The sequence below is a fragment of the Diplotaxodon limnothrissa genome, linkage group LG13 (assembly GCF_057381915.1).
Source record: "Diplotaxodon limnothrissa isolate DT_005_m linkage group LG13, D_limnothrissa_male_GT1.1, whole genome shotgun sequence".
NCBI classification, from domain to species: Eukaryota; Metazoa; Chordata; class Actinopteri; order Cichliformes; family Cichlidae; genus Diplotaxodon; species Diplotaxodon limnothrissa.
The window spans coordinates 9,958,473-9,977,316 of record NC_140608.1 but is presented as its reverse complement, the minus strand read 5'-3'; positions in this window follow the sequence as shown (position 1 = coordinate 9,977,316).

The window sequence follows — 18,844 nt, the reverse complement described above, 5'->3', positions numbered from 1 at the left end:
ATCTGCTCAGTCTCTCTTCCACTCCATCTGAAATCAACCTATTGGTAAACTCTGTGTCTTGGTTAGGTTACGTTTAAATTACTTTATATTTGAGTAAACATGTTTTGTGAACACCTTTCTTATCACCTGCTCTGAGCCAGTTTTGTGACAATGCAGCTGGTCTCTAACCATATACATAAAACATGATTAGGCTTAATGACAATGGTTACCGCGGGCAGGGTATTTAAGATGGATGGGTTCCACAAACTGGTGCCCGCTCCTGTGTTTTTTTTTTTTAATGGATTAATTCTAAGTAACCAAGTTCTAATCGACAGATTAAAAGCAATACAAAACACCATTCAATAATCAAACTAGCAATCAACCAACAAGTTTTTAAAAAGCCACATATTAAAATAAAAAAAAACAGTAGTTCCTCCAATTTATAAAAAAAATAAGGGTTTCTCATTAGTACACATCAGCTTAAAGTACTGCTATCATCACTGCAGTGAACATTGACAAAGTTTTTTTTCATCATGTGCTTTGTGTAAATACATGTTTCCTAAGTCCACATGTTGCACAAGCTCACCTGTTTGACTCCAAAGTGACATTTTGATGTGTTACCAGGTACAACCCACAATCTTCCTGCTCTCCGATTATAGAACTTTGTGATAAAATCCTTTCATTGCTGAAATAGAACTCTTTACAGCTGACTTTCATGAAGTTTGAAACTTGTGTCACCCATGTTGTCTGTTATGTTACATTGTGAAGCTTAGCTGAAATACCTTTTAGCAGCACTTTAGTGCTTTTTCAAATTGATTTCTCAGCATTCACAAAAATCCTCAACACCTGAAAAGTGTTTACTGTTCTCCTGTTTGATGTGCAGCCAGTGTCTAATGTTTTATATGTAACTCATAATTGCAAATACAGCATTGTATACATGTGGGGGCAGAGGAAAGACGTAAAGGCTGGGGAATACGTTGCTGTTATGGTTATATAATTGGAAACCTCCTGCTGCTTGTGCAAAAAAGCCAATTTACTTGTGACCCGTGTCACACAGCCACAATTACCTCCATCCAATTAGAGACAGATCTTTAGCTCAGCCTACAGCAAGTACTTTCAATTTTCTTTGCCAGGAATACTACATTTTGTTTTCAGATCTCTTTTCATAAGGATTGTGCCTTCCATAAAAATCATGGTTCCTGCCCCTAAAAATTAAATTGTTGAGGATTTTGCTGTGTCACAGCAGCAGGAAGGAAAATGTGGACGTGTGTGTGTGTGTGTGTGTGTGTGTGTGTGTGTGTGTGTGTGTGTGTACTGACTGTCTGGAAATGACTGACAATGAATGATATTTTTTCCCTGATTTGTTCTTTTTTTTTTGATCTGTTTTTTTTTTTATTGCTTCTTCTTTTTCTTTTTTTTGCTTTTTTTTGCTTTGTAATTGCCAGATAGTGCAGCAGAATTTCTCAATGTGTAATATTGTTTAAAGCGAAGGCTATTGAGCCACCAGTCAATGGGCATTTCGATACAACATCGAAACATTCAATATATGTCCAGTCTGCAGAGAGATCAGAAGTGGGTGTTGAAGAGCACAGTGTGTAAACCCAGTGATGAGTAAGCACTTCCACTATTGCTCCTGACACATCTGACAGCTTCTCTCCACTAATACCGAGCTGCAGCTTCATCTCAAGGGTGTATGAATTGAGACAGATTATTTGGGGAGTGATTCAGAACTGTCATTATTACAGTTTTTGCCCGTTGCTTGAACACTATAAACCCATGCTCAGACTAAAGTAACACAACGTGAAGCTTTTGTTACCATACCTCAAACACATGTACCCATACCTTAAACAAAAGCGCTGCTTTGCACCCCAGTACCAATTATGCAACACTCCTACTCCTTTATGCAACACACCTACCCCTTTATGCAACACACATGGTCCTGCATGCTACACTCTATTTCATACATAAGACACTTCGCTCACAAAATGAAATGTCAGGGTGCCATTCGGAAAACACATGTATCCAAAATACAAAACACATGGGGTAATTGCAACCACGCAAATACACACCTGAAGGCACTTACTTGCAAAACCGAACACCAATTAGCCAACTACAAAAAGCCCTCAGCGTAGCCATTTCAAGAACTTCGCAAGCATGGATGGAGGGAGAGCAAGAGGAAGAGGAAGAGGAAGAGGTAGAGGAGGAGGAGGAAGAGGAGGAGGAGGCCGAAGAGGCCATGCACGGACCCATATTTCTGATGAAATAAGAGCAACTTTGGTGGACCATGTCATCAACCATGGCCTGACTATGAGGGAAGCTGGGCAGAGAGTCCACCCACATCTAAGCCGCTTCACAGTGGCATCTATAATACGAACATTCCGACTAGAAAACAGGTATGTCTTCACCTCCATACCTTCTGCTCTACTCAGATGGTTCCATAGCACTGTTCTACAGTATATCACATTACCATATCAAGTGTACGGGGTGCTAATGCTCCTTTTGCAGCCAAAGTGGCTGATTCCTCATATTGAAGTACAGTGTTGTACAGTGGATGACACAGTACGTACAGTAAAGTACTGTATGAAAAATAAGCAAACCAATGACAATATGTGGTTGTATTCCTCCAGAATGACCCGAAGACCTTCTGGGGGTGGACGGCAACGCCTGTTCACACAACAGCAGGAACTTGCCGTTGTGGACCTAGTGAGGGCAGACAATGCCATCCGTCTCCACCAGCTACGACGGACAATACTTGCAGACAGGCGAGTGTTCAGCAACATAGACCATGTGAGCATCACCACCATCAGACGCATCTTGGGTAAACACAGCATCACCATGAAGCAGCTCTACAGAGTCCCATTCGAGAGGAACAGTGACAGGGTCAAAGGACTTCGAGCTGAATATGTACGGGTACGTGTAACTGTCCCTTACATTTACAATAGAGTATTGGTGAAGTCCAGTAGCAGCTGAATATGTACCATATCAGTACCACATGGATCTATTCTGAGAGCTACACAGGTACCTGTGTGATGGGGTGAGGGTGCTGTATGTGTAGCACTGTAGTACAGTGACATGTTCCCCTTTTTTTCAGAGGATCATGGCCATGGATGGAGCTGCACAGCCTCATGAATACATTTTCATTGATGAAGCTGGATTCGACCTGAGCAAAACAAGACGACGGGGTCGTAATGTGATTGGCCACAGGGCAATTGTGCACGTCCCAGGGCAGCGCGGGGGAAACATCACATTATGTGCCGCCATATGCCTTCGAGGACTTCTGCACCATCATGCAATGCTAGGTCCATACAATAGCCAACACATACTCACATTTCTAGATGCTCTCCATAACATAGTTGTACAGAACAGACCAGATCAGCCCAGGTTTGTGGTGATATGGGATAATGTCAGTTTCCATCGGGCTGCTCTGGTCCAGGCCTGGTTCACCGACCACAATCAATTTGAGGTGGTATACTTGCCCCCTTACTCACCATTTTTACAGTTTTTGCCCGTTGCTTGAACACTATAAACCCATGCTTAGACTAAAGTAACACAACGTGAAGCTGTTGTTACCATACCTCAAACACATGTACCCCTACCTTAAACAAAAGCGCTGCTTTGCACCCCAGTACCAATCATGCAACACACCTACTCCCTCATGCAACACACATGGTCCTGCATGCTACACTCTATTTCATACATAAGACACTTCGCTCACAAAATGAAATCTCAGGGTGCCATTCGGAAAACACATGTATCCAAAATACAAAACACATCGGGTAATTGCAACCACTCAAATACACACCTGAAGGCACCTACTTGCAAAACCGAACACCAATTAGCCAACTACAAAAAGCCCTCAGCGTAGCTATTTCAAGAACTTTGCAAGCATGGATGGAGGGAGAGCAAGAGGATATTTACCCCGGTGCCCAGCGGGAGAGGACATTGCTTGCGATGTTGATGAGGTCCTGTGGCCAGACCCCAACAGACGGCGGGATCCATGAGCCCACTTATGCACAATTGTCATGGTTTTTTGTGTTCACAGTATAGTGTTTTTTCTATTGCAGTACTATTGTGTTGTTGTTGTTTTTTTTGCTTTATCTGAATTCATGGTACTGCAATGTACAATATTGAGTAGGTCTATTTGCATTTTTGGTTGTTTGGGAATGTGTCTCCTGTAAATGTGCCTTCTGAATAAACAATGGAAATCAAGGACTGCAGTGTTTTATGTACAGAAGACTAGTGTGTTCCCCCTGATCTGTAAGTGTTTGCATATGATGCAAGTATGTGTCATTTTGTCAACAGAGTTACATTTTGACAAAGGAATGTTAGGTTTTGACACCAGAGTTTAGGTTTTGGGAGTGGAGTTTCATTTTGGCACAGATGTGAATGGTATATTTCCCAGTGTTGTGTCATGTGTACTTGTGTGTACAGTTTTGGCACAGCGAGCGGGGTTTTGCAAAATGTGTTCAAGCAGTGGGCAAAAACTGTAAACCCTATTGAGGAATTTTTTTCGGCTTGGAGATGGCGAGTATATGACCGCCAACCACATGCCCGCATGCCTCTTCTGCAGGCAATGGAACAGGCCTGCGGCGACATTGAGGTGACAGCGATCCATGGATGGTTTCGGCATGCAAGAGGGTATTTTCCCCGGTGCCTAGCGGGAGAGGACATAGCTTGCGATGTTGATGAGGTCCTGTGGCCAGACCCCAACAGACGGCGGGATCCATGAGCCCACTTATGCACACTTGTCATGGTTTTTTGTGTTTACAGTATAGTGTTTTTTCTATTGCAGTATTATTGTGTTGTGGTTTGTTTTTTTTTTGCTTCATCTGAATTCATGGTACTGCGATGTACACTATTGAGTAGGTCTATTTGCGTTTTTGGTTGTTTGGAAATGTGTCTCCTGTAAATGTGCCTTCTGAATACACAATGGAAATCAAGGACTGCAGTGTTTTATGTAAAGAAGACTAGTGTGTTCCCCCTGATCTGTAAGTGTTTGCATATGATGCAAGTATGTGTCATTTTGTCAACAGAGTTACATTTTGACAAAGGAATGTTAGGTTTTGACAGCAGAGTTTAGGTTTTGGGAGTGGAGTTTCATTTTGGCACAGATGTGTATGGTATATTTCCCAGTGTTGTGTCGTGTTTACTTGTGTTTAGAGTTTTGGCACAATGAGCGACGTTTTGCCAAATGTGTTCAAGCAACGGGCAAAAACTGTAAGTCCTCAATGCAATATGGTGCGATTCTATGGGGCCGCTTTGAACAAGACAAACCACTCATTCTAATGCCTCTCGTCCAAGCGGCATTTCCAGAAGGGATGTAAAGACCATGACCACAGAAACCAAAGAATGCAGAAAGATAAGGTTTGAAAAAAATGATGAAATTGCAAGAGAGTTAGAAAAATGATAGGGAAAGTAGTTTCAACCCAGGAAGAGCTGATATATTCATGAATCACTGTGATTAGAATTTCTATTCTGCTACTGCAGCCATTACAGCAATTTCTCTTTTCCACATAATTTGTGTTTGTAGATATTTGTATTCATCGTGGCTCCATGGACTCTACACTTCACATTACAAAAGCCACCTGGTTTGAACCGGAAGGAGACACAAACCCAGCCTGGACTGGCTAGCATATTCCTTTTGCCAGTCTCAAAAAAGGATAAATGCATCAGCATAAAATCTGCACCAAATCTGCATCTTCTGCATCTTGGAAATAGGACAGCAGCCAAAATCCTAATGTGTATTCAGTGACTGCAAATAATATTATTAGCAGTTACTGGTATTTAATATCTTATTGCATATAATAATATATACACAGTTTGTGTGTTATGTGTTTGATTAGGGTTAGGGTTAGCCAAGTAGTGTATATTGTTAGAGGTGAGCAAAATTAATAAATAAACCATTGTAAAGTCCTCGGAAGTGATGGGAACATCACTGCAGTGTGCTGTGCTCGATGCTCATTAGCTGACTATAAGTAATCACACAGCATATCAGATTTCTAGTAGAAACAGATGGCCACGCGGTGATCTGAATATTATTATCGTTGTGTTACTGTGGATGTATCAAAGAGGTTTTTTTTCATTTTATACACAAAATTAGAGAAAAAACTGTTTCAAGCAACACAGATGTTTAGCTTATTATCCATTACACTACCTTCAGTCTGATTGGTGCCAGATTCCTTCTGCAGCATGACAACAAGCCGAAATATACATACAATATTAAGTCGTAAAGAACTGTCCTCGGCTACAAGAAGAAAAGGAACAGATGGTATTGTTCCCTTGATCTTACATCATTGCATCAGTCTGGGATTACATTAAGATACAGAAGCAACTGTGACAGGAGAAATAGTAAGAAGAGAAGAAACAGTACATTCTTAGCAAGTTCTCATAGATGCGTGTAATACTTAGCAGAACTTCTGCCACATTTTAATTTAATATAGGATCTATTTCTGCAGTTTCTGTGTAATAAGCAGAAACAGAGCTGGAAATTGCAAAACTGCCTGTTTCTATTTAATAACATAACCTATTAAAGCAAACTTAAAAAGTGTGTGATTATTACCTGGAAACACTTGTGGTAGTTTCTGTGTAATAAGCAGGAAACAGAGCTGCAAAATGCAAAGCTACCCGCTTCCATTTAATAAAGTCCTGAGCAAGTTTTCAAGGATCCAGACTTTCATGTAACTTTTAAAGGATCTTGAGTGAACTGTAGTTCTCTGGGATTTCTGAGCATCTTTCAAAGATTTTCCCTGGACATTGATGGCTTTTCACTCATTTTCAGTATCTGACCATTTTTTGTTGTTGTTTTTTTTTTTTTCTTGGCCTATCTCAGTGTCTGTGAAGAAAATAGAGACATGGAGGACAAAAGTGCCAGGCGTAAAAACAAAAAAGTGCATATTTACAACAGATGAACAATATCTGAAAGTCATTAAGTAGCAAAATAACAACAATAACAACAACATCCAGCAAGACACGACACAGGACCTCAAAGCTGCATGAGGTCCCTTCAGCTGATCCATCTACTGTTTGCTGAAGTCTCATTAGAAATGTTAGATATGGTTGCAGTGGAAGGCTGGCTGTCAAGTAAGGCTGGCAGAAACTCACTGGCAATAGGTGTCATGGAGTGATGAATCCAAATTTAAAAGCTTAGGTTGAAATCATGGTCAGGATGTACTGAAGAGGTCAGGAGTGTTGGGACATTTGTAAAACATTGTCATGGTTCGGGGCTGCATTTCAGTCAGTGGTATTGGAGGTCTAATTAAAACTGATGGAATAATGAACGCAGACAAGTACAGTCTGATTTTGACCCATCACACAATACCATTGTGAAACTATTTGCTTGGCTATCATTTTTAAGCATGACAATGACCCCAAACATGTTGCCAATGGAGTGAAATATGTGGAAAAGATTACAGAATGGAGTCTGTCTTGGGGTGAGAGGCAGTGTCCACCCTGGACAAGTCACCAGTCTGTCACAGGGCTAACACATAGACAGACAACAATTCGCACTCACACCTATGAGCAATTTAGTGTTTCCAATTAACCTATCCCCCCTAACTGCATGTCTTTGGATTGGGGAGGAAGCTGGAGTCCACAGCGAGAGCCCACGCAAACACAGGGAGAACATGCAAACACTCAGAAAGATGGTGGAATTGAACTCAGGACCTTTATGCTGTGAGGCAACAGTGCTAACCACCGTGTCACCAGTATATATGTGATATGTATTTTGTTAATGTAAAATGCCCAAAAGCCAGAACGGTATTTCTAATTTGAATACTTTGCCACTGAAGTCTGACCAATATTCCATCAACATAGTCTTTATGCTTGGTGCACTAAATGACCAGTAGTGTTAGTTACCACTGAGATAGGATATGAGCTCAAACGGAAAAACTGATGAGTAACAGTGATTTAATTTGAATGGGCAGAGATGACATCTTCATCCATGAGGGAACTTCAAAGCCATATTTGGTGAGTCACAAATGATGGCAGGAATGATGAAGTGTGGTTTCCTGGAGATCTTATATTAGCAAGATAAATCAAAGCTGTAGCTTCATGTGTGATTAATATTTTTTTCATCTACCCTATTAAATATTGTTCGAAGCACCACACAGAGCATATCTTTTTAGACTAATTCCACATAATATGTTCTGTTCATCTGTGCTATTCTGAGAAGCTTTTTTTTTTTTGATGAGATAAAACCACTGCAAAACTAATGCATATCTGAAAATATCTGATTAGTCGCAACAATATGGGCTACCATGGAAACAAAAAAATCTTCCAGTCTAAAGTAGCGCAGAGTGGAAAGACATGAACCCAAGCACATCCAGCATCACTGGAGCTCAGAGATCATTTCTCACTTTGAAGTGCGCTGTCGACCAGTGCCTGCAGTTGCTGTTGACACAGACTGGAAGCAAACAAAATCTGGGCCATTATGTATTTAATGATGGAAGAGGACACACCCAAGAGACCACAACTGTTACTCTCTAGGCTCTGTGGACAGCAGGCTGTTAGAACTACTGCACAGACAAAAAATAATAATTTGACAATTTTAAGATCTTGACGTGCAGATACTGAAGTGGCTGATATAAATAAAAGTGTACCTAGAAATGAGCGTGATTAAGCTGCAGCGCTCTAGATTTTTTTCACACAAAATTCTGATGAATTTTCTTTACAGAAATTTTCTTTACAGGAAATGTAAAGACTAAGAAGTTTATTCTTAGTAGTAAATCTAAGAAGGAATATACATTTATGTATTGTAGGGCAGATGGATCAGATAGTAGAAGTATGACTCTAGGCAGTTAGTCAGTCAATCAAGATCACTTATTTGTAACAGGAAATCAAGGACCGTGTTGGGGATCATTAATCATGAATTGCAATTCTCTAACTTTTCCTCATTACCAGTAGGTCAAATGCTTAAATAAAAGGTCTTGCAAAATTTGATGCACGTATTAAGGTGTCCCAAAGGAAACATAATGACTTTAGTGAGAAATGCTATCACAGCAAACTTTTTTGTTTTTGATGTAGGGCGCCAACAGCGAATCAAAACCCGACTATACATCCCTGTAAATATTTCTTGTAAAAACTCCCCCAAAACATCATAGAATAAAAATGTACAATGTACCATACAATACTGAAACCAACTTATAAAGCTGTGCAAACTTCTTTGCTTCTGACAATGGGAGTAATTACAAAAGCACTGTGGTTAGGATGCATGCATCCAGTAAGGAGAAGCCACACTGTTTGTCCTTACCGTCGATCGCATCCAGCCTGTAAATTACTGCCATCTCGTGGCTGCAGTTGGCTATTGACTCTGGAAGCAGGATTAACTCTGCCTCCGAATTCACTGAAATCTGCAGTCTTGACTTCATGGACAGGATAAAAATTACTAAATCTCTCTCTAACTCTCTCTAACAAAGAGTTATCTCTAACAAACAACCTGTCTAACAGTACATCTTAAATAGCTATTTTTCTAGGTATTTTCAAAGTGTTTTACTTCTACTTCTACTTTAAATGAATGGTTATAAAAACACTCGTTATTGACAACTAATGGGAAAACATTTAGATGACAACTGAATACTTACCGTTGTCTTGTTGATGGTGGTGGTAGTAGTGGTGGTGGGGGGTCTGTGAAAGTCACCACACATCACTGCTATGTTGCTAATCTTGCTCCTTTTGTCAACTCTGGCAAAACAGTCTTTTCTGGTTGATACATTTCTACCAATCTGCCAGCAGTAATGTAAAATGCAGAGCAATAGAAACATTTTCCCAGCAATTGTAGCATTATTCAGCATTGGGTAAATTTGTTTTGCAAAGGCTTGAAAGTAATGGCTATTACTGTATACATAAAAGTCACTTATTCCAGCGCTGACTGCATCATTGAGGATATCAGTTGCAAATTGCTAATTGTCCTAAAACTAAAAGGGACATTGTAAAACACCAAAAAAAAGATGCTGAAGAGAGCTGTCTGTGTCTTCCAATTGTTGATCCAACAAAAGCATGCTGGTCTAAGTCTCCAGTGACAGATTATGTGTGTTTGAATACGGTCTCAGGAGACCTGGGCACACAGTGAATATGCAAATAAATCTACAGACAACCAATTACGCTGAAAACTTTTCAAACAACTCTTCAAACCACAAGGAAGAGACATGTTGCAACTTGAAAAACACAAAGAGAGTAAGAAGTGAGAGAGTGAGAGTCACAGTATGAAGATATTTTGACAATGTATGAGTTTACATTCAACACTAGATTATAATGGCAACACTTTAAAACACAATGATAAATAATATAAAATAGGTACCCAGTAATCATCTATCCAATGGAAAAATGATGGGTTATGTAACATTTCTATATTACATTGATTAGTTGTGTGTTTACATGCCTGTGTTGGATAATGGAAATGAGTTAAGCAGAATTAGCGTTGGCTTCTCTGTGGGAGTTTTTTACAGATAGTAAAGCCAATTTTCCAGTGACATTAATAGTGATTAATAGTGCTGTGTTGTCAACGCTGTTTGATCGGACACAAGTGGAGAGGCAGTTTGGTGGGAAGATTCCTAAAAAAGAGCCAGAGTCAACACAAAGACATGCTATTTGTTTAACAAGAACTATAGAAGGAGACTGACCAGCAGCTGGATGAGTAGAATAGAAAATGAACAGAAATAGAATAGAAATATCCTTTGATGTCCCTCATTAGGGAAATTCAGGTGCGTGGAGCATGCAGATTCACACAAAAATAAAAATAAAAAGGAAAAAAATGTACAGTTATTAAAAATAGCATACTCGGATCCAAAGAAATGTGTAACTGAGTAAGAATCTTTTTTAAATGTGCAAAAAGTGGTGTATATTTGTGCTTTATAAACAATGACAGACTATTTACAGAAAATGGAAAAACTGTGCAAATGACAGCAGGGATGCAAACAACTTTTTGTGTTTGTTGGGAGCAGTGATGGTTATAAAGTCTAACAGCTGCTGGGAGGAAAGACCTGCGATAACACTCCTTTTTACACCTAGAATACAGCAGTCTGTCACGGAAGATGCACTCCACTTCTGCAACAGCTTTATGCATGGGTTGGGGACATTGTTCAAGAGTGATGTGATTTTTGCCAAAGTTCCTCTACCACCTCCTATAACCTGCACTGGGTTGAGGGGGAATCCTAGCACAGAGCTGGGCTTCCTGATGAGCTTATCCATCTGCTTCCTCTCAGGTGTAGATAAGCTGCTATGCATTAATTAGGGGAGTCTGCATAAACTTTCATGGTAAATTAAAAAATTAAAATGGACTCCAGAAGACCAAAAAGGTGGCTTGCGATATCAGGAAGCACAACTCTATCAGCATGTCCTATAAGTCCTGATGAGCCCCAGCTGACATGCTGTTTGGGAGATGCTCTGACACAGTAGTCTAGCAATTACACTCTTGTTTAACTGTATAGGTGCTTGACACTTGTCCATTTCCAGTGCTTCCAACATTAAGTTCTAGTGCTCATCCAATGCAGTTTCATGAATGTAATAAATGTTGTTCACCTCACCTGTCAGTGTTTTTTAATGTTGTAGATGATCGGTATAATCACCATGCTCAATATTTTTATATCTGAAGCAAAAATGCTGTTCTCTTCAGCTTCCCAACAGTGCCAAAAACTGTTTTCCTCAGGTGCTGAGAAGATGTGAGAAAGTCCTTGTTTATTCATGTTTCCAGCTATCTCTAGTGATCTTACTTGTTCGGATCCCCATGAGTTTTCTGCATACAGTAGGAAAATCCTTATGAATAATTTAGATAAAAGATAAAAATGTATGTTTACTGCTTTGGCTGCTTCATATGCTAATCCAAACATTTCTATTTCACCTAGGGATCTTCTGTGGATCTGAGAGAAGCGTTTGACAGTGCATACTCCCCTCACCTTTGAGATGTTGGAGAGCTCGACAGAGACCAGGAAATCGAATGGAAGAAACAGAGCAATGTTTGTGTCTCAGCCTCAACATTACACCTCAATCTTTTATGTAAAATCTGCTGTTTTCCATTTCATACGCTTTCCCTTTCCAAGCCTTGATTTAAATTGGGCATGGCCACTTTAAAATCTTTGCATTTACTGTACAGTGGCCCAGAGGCTCAAGCTGTCCTCTGGGATCCAAACCTAATGAATGGTTAAGCTGACAGTCATCAGCAAGTAGCGAGCACTTTTTTGCATAAATCTGGGCACTCCCCTCACAGCCTTTGGCATGTCAATAAACGGAGTAGTAGAGGAGGAAGGATTGTGGCAAGTGGTGGAGGGGGGGATTTTTTTGTACTTGTCAACTCTGTCTTGTTCCACTCATTAAGTACAGTGAGATTAAGCTGGTGTTGAGACTGAGGGGGAGCTGTGGTTCATGGCAGGTTGAATTGGCATGCATGCAGTGGGCTCAGTCAGAAGCTCATCATAGGTCTATGAACAGGCAGGGCTGGGAGGAAAACAGACAATTAAATCAATAATTCGGCAGTCAGGAGATCACTGCACTGGCTGCTGCTCCCTGTCAGCCTTTACGAAGAAAAAGTAATATGAAGAAGACTTTCTTCTCTTCATATTCAAGTTGCTTATATAAGCTAAGAATGATGAAACCTTTGTCCTGTGTCAGGAACCTCCTATGACATCTGTTTCCCAACTTCAACCTTTAACTCTGAAATAATCAAAGCATATGTAACAAGCTGTGCTTTAAAGGACGAAATTCACTTTAAGACACATCATAGTTTGAAAACTCCTCCTTCATCACTAAATAAAAATCATAGAACTTACTCTAAAATTTGCAGTTAAAGTGGAGTGTACACTGACAAAAATTTAGTCTATGACAAAACTGACTCTCAGTTGGGGTTTTATCATTTTATGTTAACCAGCAGTATTAGAAGCTGTGGAGCCCCTCGAGATTCAGCTTCTTTTTCACAGCCCAAAGTTGCCCAATCATATTGAAATATGGGGAAATTTGAGGTGAACGCGACATCTTAAAGTCTTTGTTACGTTGTTCCAGCCGTTATATATAACAGCATGCAGTTGTGACACCACTGGATTCAAGTATCTGTCTGTGCCCTGTTGGGAATGAGAATAGACTGTTGTCGTTTCTCTGAGGCCAACTTTTGATGCTTTGGAGCCAGCAGGTGGGTGCTTTTGATCATGGACATTGCCTTTGTTGCCCTTATGCTTCTGGTCACTGAAGTCTAGTCTATGCTTTGTGTTTTGTCGTGGACTGCAGAATGAAACTGGGACAACCCAGCACCTCTGTGAATCTGTTGTTGACAGATAAGAATTGATTATGCAGAAAATAAGCCTAAATGTTTTTGCACAGTACTGTTGGCATCCAGTAAACGTAGACATAGAAATAACTGTCCTGGCACAAGCTTGGCTAATAGAGGCCACTTCAGGTTTTCTCTCAATGGAATTTTCGTTTCATTGCTTTTTAAATGTTTGATATTCTTTACCAGCAAAAGCGTTATAGATCTTTTACAATTTTATCTGTATCCTGCAGCATTTCACCACTTAACTTTGGCAAAACTTCTATTTACAACATTTTTTGGAATACCAGTCAACAACTAAATAGAAGAAGAAGAAGAAGAAGAAGAAGAAGAAGACTGGTACAGTGTCTGCAGGTTTCAGCGACTGTTAAAAGAGACTTTACTTAAGCATGAAGCAAGAAGCAGGAAGAGGTAAAAACAAAACTAAAACATGTATATAAATCATAACAAGATGATAATAATAGGATCATATATACATGAAGAGTATTTTTTGTGTTTTGGCTTTGATCAGTTTGGACAGCTTTGATGTAACTTCCTCCCCCTTTAAAGCAGAAACCCTTTTTCTCCAGAAACAACATTTAATCTTTTTTCATATTTATGTGTTTTCTCTGTTAGAAAACAGGATACAATATATTATTAATCCTCTTAACTTAAAAAAAAAGTAGAATAATGTGAGAAAATCAATATTTCTCTTTCTCCAGTGTGGTATTTTTCTATCTGTGCCTCTCTATTACTCCCTCCCGTCATTTCATTTTCTGTGTTGTCTCGGATTCTCATTAACACCGCTGCCCTGTTGGCTCTTCGCCTCCCCGATCGCCCCTTTGTGAAGCTACATAGCCACTTCTTTGCTTGATTCAGCCCATCTCACCACCTTTCATAAACAATGTGTCAGATGTATGAAAGTAATGGGGGGGTAGGAGACATCCAATTAAAAGCACAATGCATTATTATTTCACAGCTCCCCGTCTCTGCCATCTGCAAAAGCCCTTCATATTATATAACAGCTCCGTGTCAAGAGAGCCAGCCTGTGGAGGACAAGTTGAGGGGGTCTTCACCGATGATGCAGCTCGCCAACTCTGGACTTTCCTCAGCAGCTTGCATACTACCCCTCACTCCTCCCCCTTCTTCCCTTTGCCATATCCACCCACCCATCCACCCACCAGCCCACCCTCTCCCTGCCTTTCTTACGCACACATACACACATACACTCAATCACGAATGCACAGGGATTGCAGCAGCAGCAGCAGCAGCAGCAGCAGCACTGCGAGATGGAGATCTCCGCTGCGTGTGTGAGTGCCTGTTCCCGGTGAGTGCAGGGACAAGAGCAAACGAGTGTCAGTGATGCTTGAATGAGGTGTATGAGGGAGAAGAGGGGGAGAGATCGGTGTAAAAGCCAGGAGGGGGGTGTCAGTGAGGACCCGATCAGGTTTTGAGGCAATGTCTGTCTGCTTCTTTCCCTCTTCTATCCCTATAACCTGAATCTTTGCCGGATGTGCCACAACTACTCCAGCTGTCACTGCACCGGCTGCCTCTCTCTCAGCACTCCCGCAGCCTGTGAGAGCTGCTCCAGTGGCTGGACGGTACCCTGGCACCCACTGAGTACATGGATGAGCAGTGGATCTACAGGGGATCTGTGCTATCTTGTCCTTTGCACCTTTGATCTGTTTCTCAAGGTAAGAGTTACTTCTTTTTTTCTTTCTTTTTTTTTGAGTTGCACACACATTCACAGGTATTGTGATAAAAGTGGGTGATTCATTTAGTCTGCCTTTTAAAAATGTTACTAAATCAAAATGTCAAAGGCATGCACGTATTCTGATAGAAATTGGTTAAAGTCCTTGTGTTGCATGCATGTGTATATCCCTGCATGCATTAGATATGGATAAATTAGGGAGGGGGCATTTCTGCATCCAAGCATTTCAAGGTTTTATGACTAATCAGGAGAACACGTCAAAGGTTTTTCTCCACATCTGAAAATGAAGATGAATAGTGATGTAATTCGACTTTGATTAATGTACTTATCATTATGCATATCTTTGCAGCCTCTGACAGACATGCAGTATTTATCCAGTGAGGCATAGGCTGATTATCGAGATTGCTGTACTTGGGAATTGTCTGGGCTTGATAGTGAGGAATATTGATGAGCGCTCACTAATAGACTAGTGTAAAGACTATTGCATATTGTCCTGTCAGAATGATGATCATTTACGAGAAAGCACCTATTGTAAGTAATGCGAACTATGTAAGAAATTCATATGCGGCGACTGATGTCCTCCTCAAGGCTGAATTTGATGAAAGGTGGATTCAGCCTTATCATGACTAAGGACATGTGTGATCTCGGAGTCTCTTGGGGTACTGCATCACATCCAGAGCTGCACTTGTATTTGGTGTCAGCCGTAGCCGCCCCCCCTCTCTCTCTATCCCTCTATTTTCTACACGTCAGTCCTTGACTACCAGAATTCACAGGAAACGTAGATATGGCACGGCTTTAAGGCGCCCCGCACAGAAGCAGCTTGTCTATTTAACCATCGTTTTCACTTGTTGTCTTGTACATGACACCTGAGTTAATCATCAGGTTTACCTGAGTAAACACGTATGCCCAAATCCCAGCCAGTTATTAATCAGTGAACTCATTAGGGAGATGTACTATAGATTTAACTGTCAAAGGGAAAGATGGACTTTGCCATTCCTTCATACAAGAAGAAGCCCACCCTGGCAGTAGAGCATGTGATTGCCAAAAAAAAAGACCTTCTTCATGTCACCCTCTTCAAACTTCCTCTTCCCAAGGATCCATTTCACAGCCCGTGCTCTCAGAGATAAAGGGATGGGAGCTTTTTTTAAAAAACGCTATTCGTCTATAACAGAAAGTGCTTCACAGTGATAAATTTTTGAAGCCAATAAAGTCATAAAGCAAACTTTTACAGGTGTAGCCTGCAGCCAGTATAGATACAGATAGCTGGACGACAGCAGGAATGAGATGGTGTGCGTGTGTGATGCTCTCAAAACGGGCTGGGATGTCTTTCAAAAACTGAGGACGAGCCTATATATTCCACCAAAGCGGCCTACAATGTTGCTGGAAGAAGAGGACTATTGAGAAAGCATTACTCGAGCGTGGACCAACTAAAGGCAAAACCTGTACACAGCCTCAAGGACTATCAAAGGGAAAGACTGCGAGGTGACATCTCGCCCTTTACATTGTGCTTATTAAGGCAAAGCTGGTGCAATGTCATTCTCTTTAATTTATGCTAATAGTGAGTAAAAATTCCTCATTTAAAGTGGATGCATTGCACAGTAACGACGCACACAGTATAATACACAGTGAATGATGAGCACAGCAAAATCCCATCTTATAACAAAAACAGGGGATTTACTTTGCAGTGTTTTAGAAGTCATTAGTAAAATCACGAGCCATAGCATCAAAGAGCATTCACTGTTTATGTTGCGTTCAGTAAATTCATGTTTGAAGAGTAGGAGGCTACGATAGTTACTCAACCATTAATGAGAGTGGCCAGACAGTGTTCTCATATGTAAATATCCCACAGATGCACTTCAGTAATTATTGTGTTGATGCAGGCTGACAAGGATGTAAGGCGATCCGAGCAAAGCCGTCTCTTTCTCTCTGCTTTGCGTTGGGGCATAAATCATGAGTCAGCAGTGTTGCAGGCCTACTATTGCACTGAAAAATGGATCCAAACACCTATCAACATTCTTCATTAACAGTCACGTTTCTTTTCTTTTTTTTTTTTCTTTTTTTTTGGCCTGTCCCGTTTGGCTCTTTTGCCATCAGAATTGTTGTCTAAAGGCAAAGAAAGATGCCCAACGGATTTACTTTACCAAACTGACCATCCCAGCCTTGCCGTAATGGTCCATTTGATTCACCTTTTATTGTTTATTTTATTTTCACTTACTGAATACGGGACAGACTTGACTGGGGGAAAGAAGGGGAGAAAGAAAGAGGGAAAGAGAAACAGCTGAGAAGAGGGACGGGGGAGAAGGGCAAAAGACAAAAACCAACAGAACGGGCAGAGAGAAAAAATGCATATATCAATCACCTGGATCACCTGCTGAGAAAGAAAAAAGAAAGCAAGCAGAAGAGAACAAGAGTAATAGAATAAACAACATCACAATGATATATGGGAATATGACAGTAAATACTAAATGTTAAACATTATTGTGCAGCACATAAGATCAACAGAACAGTCACGTTTCTACCGCATTGTGATCACGATAATCAATCATGTTAGTGTAGCTAAAGGTGAGTTTTGTTTTGAGTTTTTTTTTCTCATACATGCAGTATTTTAGGTTGAAGAACTGAAGGGCAATTGGAACAGACAACATGGTCTGCCAGGGTACATAAGGAGATTTCAGAGGATTACTTTTGCAATTTTAGAGTCAATGCATTATTCATAATCCTTTGGATAGCTGAGGCCAAATCAGGGAAGGACCTCAGGTCATTAGCAGAGATAGCTTGCTTTGAGGAGGACGAGAAAGAAGATGACGAGGAAAAGGAGATTCTCTTTCAGCTGTTTGAATATATCCATGTGTGACAACAGTCTCTCTCTCAGCAGGGCTTTCGTCTCGCTCTCACTCTGCGTATCTGACTTCCAACAATAATAAGTCACTGAAGAGCTTTTCTAGAGTCCCTTTATGTGAATTACCATTTAACTCCTTAGCATGCCTTACATGACTGCATAAGAAATTGTATGCACTTATAAGAGACTTCCTGCAGATGTGATTACCTTTTCAGCTGTGTGAGATTGGTATTTCTGAGTGTGAAATAGCATGAGCCCATGTGAAACAGCTGTGAACAAATGCTTTTTTTTTTCCCGTAGAAATGCCTCTGACAAACATCTCGCGCTCGAATCAAAGTGCATACTAAGCTATGTTTCAGAACAAATACCAGCGTCCAATAAAATTCATCTGCTCCATACTCCAAAACAACTGTGCGTAAATTCATGACACAGCAGAGCATATTGTTTTTGTGCAATGAGACTGAGCTCGTTGCCTGCTTTTATTTATTTATTTTTGCCTTTCTTTTTCCTCGTTTGGCACCGAAAGTGTCGCACTGACTAAAGTGACGCTAAGAGCTGTTGGCATGTATTGTTTTCTAGCATTGACAGGAAGCAAGATGAAACATAGTGTCCTCTAAATATATTCCATTTCACCAACAGTTAGAGCTGAGGGTTAGGTTAAAGTGGACACTCAGCAAGGTGAAGCACATGGCACAAGTCCCAAGAAATAAGCCCTCGTGCTTTGTGTTATCAGTCTCTCTCTGCTTTGGTGTTCATCTGTGTGTATGCGCCTCTTAGGATTCTGGCAAAGGCCTCTCTTTGAAAGGTGACAACAAGGCCAAAATACACTAACACTCACACACACACTCTGTCTCTCGTTCTTTCACTCACAGACAAGTGAATGAAAGTCAAGCACACACATATAGATGTTTAAGTAGATCTATATTCTATATACAAATGCCCATGTACATGCAAATAAAATACAGGAGCGACTTACATGGAAAACTCTTTCCATCGTTAGAAAGTATGTGTGCTAGTCATATTACACTGAGTTATTCAAAATTTTGTAATTACTTTTTTGGTCATTATGTCACTGTAACTCCACATG